Genomic DNA, 9,254 nt, shown 5'->3' with positions numbered 1-9,254 from the left:
ATTAAACGGGACATCTGTTATTCAAATGGCTCTTTTTAATGAATTCATTTATCTTTTAATGTTTCTGTGTGTACGGATCTGAGCATCCTTCCACATATGGGTCTGGATGACAGCAAGCGCAGCATGGAGGCAACACTGCACCGTTGCCTAGCAACTGCTACCATTCCCCCTGTGTTTTGTTGCTACGGTACTGCAGTGCAGATCAGCCTCAAAGAGCTCAGTCTGTAGAGGCCTCATCCCAGACACGAACACGCACAGTCACATGATTACACACACACACACACACATAGGGTCTTTTTTCCTTTCCACTTTTATTTGCTCACTCTTCGTATATCTGAGGAGGGTGCATCAAAGCATCAAAATATTTTGGTGAGCCTAATATGACAGCCGCCTCTCTGGTTCTTTAGTTTCCATCCTTGCGTTTCAGTCGGTGTTTTATGTTTTGAATCCGTTTTCTCTGTGTCATGGCTTTTCTGTCTCACAGGGCAATGACACTGATACAGTCGGCGCTGTGGAGAAGGCGGAGTCTTCTTGCTGCAGCCGATCGTACACGTCCGGGGCCACACTGGGGTCCGAGCTGCGTAGAGGGAGGAGCAGAAGGCTCTCGTCTGGTCTGCAGGTATAAAACAATTCAAATTCAGGTCAGGTCAGACACCCAGCCCAAAGTCGCAAGAGCGTCACAAGAACTGCAAAACGGGCACCAAAAAAATAAATAATAAATAAATAAATAAAAAACATAATTTTATTTAAAAATAACCAAAAAACATACATTACAAATAGTACACTGCATTTTTTTTCTTTGATCTACTTTCTAGAATGTATTTGAAATGATAATCTCTGTAACCTTTGATTTATTTCTGTTGTTATTTTGAGCGAAGGTGAAGGGATTAAATCTTCAAATGAGGCTTTCTGCTCACACACTAGTAAGTCCCTTCGGCTGCTCCCTTGTTTGCACTTGGGGTCGCCACAGCAAATCCAAGGTGGATCTGCATTCTGCTCACACACTAATGAAATAAGAGATTGCATTTAATAAAATGGAAACTTCATCCTGCACACTACTATATATATGCAGTACACAGTAAATTTTGCAGAGTAAAATTTACTCTTCTGGGATAACATTTGGTCTCAGTCCAAATAGAGTTAAATATACTCTATCACAGTGTAAAAGCAACTCTTATTGGAGTAGAAACACTTGATTTGACAATACGGTAGAGCTGATTTCACTCTATAATAGCGTGTATTTTACTCTATTTAGACTGGGACAATATTTACTCAGTAAAATTTACTGTATACATGCCCACAGGGTACTTTACACAAATAAAAACTCAGTTACTTTGTACATTTGCAGCCTGCAAAATTCCACAAAGACAACAAATAGGGAATAACAGTTAAGGAATCACTGAGATGGTTGAAATGTTTTTGCTAAACTATGAGAAAGTTCATCCAAAACCATTTGATTTTAAAGGTAAAGAGCAGTTGCACCTGTTGGAATGTCATTTACATGTTGACTTTTAAGATTAAAGATCAGTGCCTGAGTACATGCTTTATGCAGATGATATTATTGTGTCATTCAGCACCAGAACGGATGAATAAAAGAGAAAGACACTCAAGGAAGAAGAACTTTGGAAAACAGAGTGTTGAAGATTAATAGGAAGAAGACCTGCTGTTTCAGAGTTAATGAGGATCAGGATTCAGAAGTTATCTCACAGAGAGAGAGGAGTTGAAAAGAGTGAATAAAGTAATAGCCTGGATAATTGGGTGCAGAACCTACAGACTGCAGTCCAGATGAAAAAACTGAGCAACGGTATTGGGACTGTTGTGTGACTGAAGAATTAAGGTTTGGGGTAAAGGTAATGTTTGTAAGACCAGCAATGATGTATGGGGCTGAGACATGGGCATGGAACGGAGTGCAGTAGCAGACACTTGATGTGTCAGAAATAAAAATGCTGTTTAAAGTTACAAAATTGGACAGAACGAGAGATTCAGAGGAACATCAACGCGGCACAGACATGGCAAGAGATGTTCAGACACAAAAGTGTTATATTTTAAAAGACAAGCATCAATGCGATTGGCAACAAGGCTTCACAAGCAACTTGCTTGGGATTGTCTTTATGTTATGGTCACTCTACATGTTAAAAGATGCAAACATGGCCCAAAATTGGTGGTTCACTGGTCCTCAGCTGTATCTCTCATAACCCAGAATTTCAGAGTTGAATATGGAGAAGTTTGTACGGATATACACAAGGAAATGTTGTGGGCCCCCTCATTGATTAATGCTGCTCTCTGACCCTATAGGTACCCTGCTGGCTCCGCCCTCGAGACCGTACCCGCTCGCCAGAGGTCCTGAGCAACGTGTCGCGTCCCACCACTCTACCCCTCCGTATCCCACCCCGCATCTCCATCACACAAGCTGATTCTGACAGGTGACCAAGCCACTAGTTTCAATTTTCAGAAAGCTGTCGTCAACATTCTGATCTTTTCCTCTTATGTTCAGTTATGAAGCGGAAAACGGCGTGTCCCCAGGCCACTCCCCTCTGGGCTCGCAGAGTCCAGGTCTCACCCTGCACACCTCCTTTCTTCAGGGTCAGAGACGAGAGTCCTTCTTGTACCGCTCTGACTCTGACTATGACATGTCGCCCAAAACGGTTTCACGCAACTCCTCCCTCGCCAGTGAAGGGTGAGCTGTGGCCCCCTAAAAATTTTTGCATGAAAGTTTGCTGTCACTTCATTGCACTCTTTCTTTACCAAACTTCTTTCTTTTCCTCCCAGGCACACAGCAGAGGACTTTATCGTCACACCATTCGCTCAAGTGAGTTTTAAATAAAAACATAATCACTTATCTTTATAAATGGTTTCCAGTGTGGGGGTTATGACCCCTGTATAAGGTAACATAAGTATGAGATGAGAATTTACAGTATATGCATTTTAACTTCTTACAAGTTGTTTCAAATATTAAATAAAACAGGGTGAGATGTTTTGTTGGGAAAACTGGACAAGTCTTTGGTGTTACGCATTTCCTGCTACGTCATAAATGGAAATATTTCACGTTACTTTCAATGTATGGAAGTAACTGCTCTGGCAATTTTCTATGTTTTTATTTGATTTTTTTATTTTTATATATTACATATAAATATATATTATATGTTTATAATAACATTTTCACATGTAAAATTTTCAATTGCTTTACAATACAAAAACATTAAAGCACACACATAAAAATGAACAAAGAATTAAGTGCAAATTTAAAAAACAACAGCCACAGATATAGAAAGGGTAAAAATCACACCAACATTTTTAACTCTCACTATGTTGAATTGTAAAATCACTCAGAGAGAGTGGTAAATGATCATACAGACATTTGTGTATAATAGGGCCAATAAATCTTCTCTGAAGTCAGAAGTGACAAAAAATAATAATAAATAAAAAATATGATGGCATCAAGCTTTTCAGTGCAGCTGGGCAATCCTCCAGTTTAGAAATAGGCATATACACCTGCATATCATCAGCATAACATTGATAATTAGTCCTCTGTTTATATATACTGACCAAGAGGAGTTGTAGAATAACAGAATATACAGTGAAGAATAAGTATTTGAACACCCTGCGGTTTTGCAAGTTCTCCCACTTTAGAAATCATGGGGGGTCCGAAATTTTCATCTTAGGTGCATGTTTATTGTGAGAGACATAATCTAAAAAAAAAAAAAAAAAAAAATATCCAGAAATCACAACGTATGATTTTTTAATAATTTATTTGTATGTTACTGCTGCAAATAAGTATTTGAACACCTACCAACCAGCAAGAATTCTGGCTCACACAGACCTGTTAATTTTTTTTTAAGAAGCCCTCTTATTCTGCTCTCTTTACCTGTATTAATTGCACCTGTTTGAACTTGTTACCTGTATAAAAGACACCTGTTCACACACTCAATCAATCACACTCCAATCTGTCCACCATAGCCAAGACCAAAGAGCTGTCTAAAGACACCAGGGACAAAACTGTAGACCTGCACAAGGCTGGGATGGACTACAGGACAACAGGCAAGCAGCTTGGTAGAAGACAACAACTGTTATGATTATTTATTGGAAAGTGGAAGAAACTCAAGATGACTGTCAATCTCCCTCGGTCTGGGATTCCATGCAGGATCTCACTTTGTGGGGTAAGGATGATTCTGAGAAAGCTCAGAACTACACAGGAGGACCTGGTCAATGACCTGAAGAGAGCTGGGACCACAGTCACAAAGATTACATTAGTAACACATGATGCTGTCATGGTTTAAAATCCTGCAGGGCAGCAAGGTCCCCCTGCTCAAGCCAGCACATGTCCAGGCCCGTTTGAAGTTCACCAGTGACCATCTGGATGATCCAGAGGAGGCACGGGAGAAGGTCATGTAGTCAGATAGGACCAAAATAGAGCTTTTTGGAATCAACTCCACTTACCATGTCTAGAGGATGAGAACAACCCCAAGAAAACCATCCCAACTGTGAAGCATGGGGTTGGAAACATCATACTCTGGGGGTGCTCTTCTGCAAAGGGGACAGGACGACTGCACCATATTGAAGGGAGGATGGGGTCATGTATTGCGAGATTTTGGCAAACAACCTCCTTCCCTCAGTAAGAGCATTGAAGATGGGTCATGGCTGGGTCTTCCAGCATGACAATGACCCCAAACACACAGCCAGGGCAACTAAGGAGGGGCTCCGTAAGAAGCATTTCAAGGTCCTGGAGTGTCCTGGCCAGTCTCCAGACCTGAACTCAATAGAAAATCTTTGGAGGGAGCTGAAACTCCAAACCTGAAAGATCTAGAGAAGATCTGTGTGGAGAAATGGACCAAAATCCCTGCTGCAGTGTGTGTAAACCTGGTGAAAAACTACAGGAAACGTTTGACCTCTGTAATTGCAAACAAAGGCTACTGTACAAAATATTAACATTGATTTTCACAGGTGTTCAAATACTTATTATTTATACTTATTTTCAAATACTTACAGCAGTAACATATAAATAAATTATTAAAAAATCATACATTGTGATTTCCGGATTTTTTTTTTTTTTAGATTATGTCTCTCACAGTGGACATGCACCAAAGATGAAAATTTCTCACCCCTCCATGATTTCTAAGTGGGAGAACTTGCAAAATCGCAGGGTGTTCAAATACTTAGTTTCCTCACTGTAAGTGGACTGAGAACTGGTCCCTAGGGAACACCATAGGTCACTATGTGTGAGGAATTCAATCATGTTATTGACTTGACTGAGAGCTGAGCTCTCAGTCAAGTAAGCACTTCACTTCAAATCTGGTTGAACACTGAAGCTTGAAATGCTACAACACTGAAACAAGCTCAAGCAGTTCTTTGGAAACTACTACAGCAGCATCTACTAAAACTTTAAATTCTGCAACTTTATGTTGTTCACACACATTCTTATCAACACTCTGTCTGTGATGACGTAGGTCCTGGCCAGTCTGCGGTCAGTACGGAGCAACTTCACTATCCTCGCCAACGTCTCCACACCAATAGTCAAGTCAGTATCAACTCTGTAAATGTTCAGTGTGGATTATATCAGGCAGATGTAGCTCCACTTATACAACGTAACTCAGCGGTGTGTGCACAGGAGGTCTCCGCTGGGTGGAGTGTGCATCAGTCCCAGGGTGACGCTGTCGGACCAGCAGTACCAGCAGCTTGCTCTGGACACACTGGAGGAGCTGGACTGGTGCCTGGACCAGTTGGAGACCATTCAGACGCACCGATCTGTCAGTGAAATGGCTTCCAACAAGGTACGCAAACATCACTGAAGAAGCATGACCAGCACAGCAGGGATTATTATTACCTCCGCCAAGGAGGTTATGTTTTCGGTCAAGTTTGTTTGTTTGTTTGTCTGTCTGTCAGCAGGATAACTCAAAACGTTTTGAATGGATTTTGATGAAATTTTGTGGAGTGGTTGGAAATGACAAGAGGAACAAGTGATTAAATTTAGTGGTGATCCGGATCACGATCCGGATCCAGGAATTTTTTAAAGGATTCTTCACCATTGCGGGATAGGGGGAATTTTGACATTCTAGTTTCTAACTCCACAAAAACAAGGCAGAAAGGCTTGAAAAAAATTAGGGTGTAACATAGTCAAATGTTCTATCAAACAACAAAGTTTGGTGATGATCGGATCCGGATTCCGGATCTGGTGATCCAGAATATGCAAAATATAGGGAAAATAGAAAATGTGTCAGTGTGAGGTGACAAATGAAGCTAGAGATGCACAACTAACACCAAATTGTAGCTGAATCTGTACTGATTCAGTAAGGTGTCATTTGAGAAAAACCGCCATTACCGAAAAACATTTTTATACAATAACTTTGAACTAATAAAGACATAAAAGTGATTCCAAGTTCTAGTGGTATGTTTTCATGGTCAAGGATATCAAATATAAAGGAAAGAAAAGTGTATGTATCTTAGTTTTGGTTGTAACACTGAATTGTTGAATAGATCACTGTGCAAAGGAGGGAATCTCTTTAGGGTCAGTGACCCTATGGCCTTGTTAGTAAACGATGTCAAATACAACACACTGCAAAGAGGAAATCCCTCATGACAAACTATACAGGGCTGGGGAGCACAATGAATTTATTAGATGAAGGACTATCATTTGGCATTATTATATTTTAGTGGCAATGAATATCACTATCCAGATTACTTCACTTAGCAAAGCAAATGATGAGTCAGCAGTATACTCAGCAGTGGTTATTCTGGTTCAGTGCACATCACTGAACAAAGTACACAAGGTGCAAAACCCACTCCCAGGTGTGATGAATCACGCCTAGGATCCAGAAAACCCAGAGGCTGACATCAGCACCTTACTGTCGCATATATTCTGCTTCGGTGCACTTCACTGAATATATAGAAGGTGCACTTCATTATGTAGCACATGCAACACTTAAAAATAGTTCTATTTCAGAATTTACTGTTATTTATTTAGTGTTTCATAAATGTTAAAAAATTCATATATTTGCAGTTTAGTTGAATAATAAATTGAATTTTGTCTCTTATTTGTTTTTCTCTATAAGCACATGCATATCAATATCAGTGCTCAGATGACAGTAGCTTCTGGAAAGGTGCAAGTTGCAATAAACTGTGATGCCAAGCCTAAGGATACATGCTATCCAGTCACAGCAGATGAAACTTTTTTACTAGCAAACATCATTGTTAGACTTTTTTAGGTTCAGTGATTCCATGGCGTGTAGATGTTATGGCGTCAGTGACCCCATGACCTTGGCGGAGGTTTACGCTCTCTGAGTGCTTCTAATTATTATTATTATTATTATTATTATATTATTACTACTACTACTACTATATCTGATAATGTTAATGTAGACATCACAGCTCGTTTGAGCTGAATGCTAATAATGATTGAGGCCATAGTCAGCTTTAATTTCACACTGAGAGAACGGTGTTGGAGGTACAGCACTTTGTGTCTGGTTCCTCCACTTTTAAAGGGACCAGAAGTAATTAGACAAATGTCTGCTGCATTGTTTTGCAGCCAGGTGTGTGTGTTTTTGCTCATTATTTAATTTGTACTTGAGCAGGAAAAACGGTTGAGACTTCCACTTTCGCAAAGCTGGTGAGGATCAGTTAAAGGGGAACTCCGGCCTTCTTCAACCTTGGCTCCATTTATAGATGTTTTGAGGGTCATCTTTTCACTCAGGACAAAAACAGAATTAACTGTTACAATATTGATTTAAAATGCAAATACCATCACGGGCTAACTTGATATGTAATGTTATTATGTGGGGCAATCTAAAACACTCCGAGTGAACCGCTTCTTGTCACCACCGAGCAGGTGAAAACGTCAGGACAGAGAGGATCCCTGCTTCGGTTAAAGTCTGCATCTTTAGTTTAACACATGGAAAGACATTTAAAGAGGAAACATTCTGAGTGATCTGTGTGTATTATCCATCCATACATTTTCTATACCTGCTTACTCCAGATAGATCGATTGTAGGTTTGTCTGTTTACAAGATGGCGCAGCCTGTGTTTGGACTCGCCGTCGCTGCTGTTCGTGTACCTGTTGATGGTCTTGCTGCTCGCTGGGTGTACAACTGTCAGGCTCTGCTAAATATCGGAGCACTATGGAGAATCACGGTGCTCATTTCTCATCTTTTGGTGATGTGCCCTCTTGGTGGCTTCCTTTTCAACTGTTAGCCGGCAATGCTAGCGCCAATAAGTGCTACAGGAGCTCCTGTGGACGCAGATGGAGGAGTGGGAGAAGAGCTGGAGTCCAGGTGAGGCTGAGGCTACTCTGGAAATGTGGAGTTGTGGGAAAACATCGCTGTTCCCTATTGATGAACCTGCTGTCTGCAGACGTATGCACCTACGGCCCGTTTCTCTTGCTGGATCATCACGGGAGGTCTTGCGGTCACCGTCAGGTGTTTCCTGACTTCCCATGGCTGTGATGGTTCCCTCTGCCAGCATGTGAACCCTACAGACACAGTGGATCATCTGTGTGAAGAACCTGGCTCCAGCTCCTTTTAGGATGGCGCTGATAAATGCGCGCTCCTGGACATTTTGTTTCTGCCTGAAACTTGGCAAAAGTTAATGGAACTCTGTCCCAAAAATGACAGATAGTTCAGCTCACCATGTTCTTTAGGACGTGCTGTGGTTTGTAAGAGCAGTTCCATGAGTAAGACTTTCTCATCATTTGAATCTCAGATCTTAAAAGCTGGAAGAATCAATGCTTTTCATTGTGTTTTAACATATCATCCACCTGGTCCACGGACCTCCTTCTTTTTATCTGCCACTCTGAAGCTGTTGAGACTTTTAATTGTTGGTGATTTTAATTTCCACGCTGATGATGCTTCAGATAAATCTTCTGCTAAATTCATCAGGTTGATGGACTCGTTTAATCTGATCCACACGTGTCTGTCCCCACATAACAAAGGACATGTTTTAGATCTTGTTTTTACTCTTGATCTAAATATTGACTCTATATATTCTGAGGACATTTTTATTTCTGATCATGTTTGTGTTCTTTTTAATTTGTCTCTATCTGGATTGTCTGTCTGCTCCACATGTGATCTGCTCTCACATTTTTAATCATCTTTCTGCAGATGCACTTTCTGCTGCTTTTCATCTCAATGAGATTTTTATTTGAGATGTTAATATTTTAGTTAATCTACAAAGCTCCAGGTCCACCTCCTTCATTTAAAAGTGCTGTTAATTTATTTTAATAATATGCTGAAAGATGTGAGGGCTGTTTGTTTTTAACACTCGACAGA

The 9,254-nt window shown here is 40.6% G+C and overlaps 1 pseudogene; it reads left to right on the top strand.

The window, feature by feature from the left end:
* The window catches only part of LOC117526790, a 28,377-nt pseudogene that overhangs the window by 3,105 nt on the left and 16,018 nt on the right, over window positions 1-9,254 (top strand).

The sequence above is a fragment of the Thalassophryne amazonica genome, chromosome 15, assembly GCF_902500255.1.
Source record: "Thalassophryne amazonica chromosome 15, fThaAma1.1, whole genome shotgun sequence".
NCBI lineage: Eukaryota > Metazoa > Chordata > Actinopteri > Batrachoidiformes > Batrachoididae > Thalassophryne > Thalassophryne amazonica.
The sequence above is the reverse complement of the archived record's forward strand: the minus strand, read 5'-3'. Positions and strand labels throughout refer to the sequence as shown.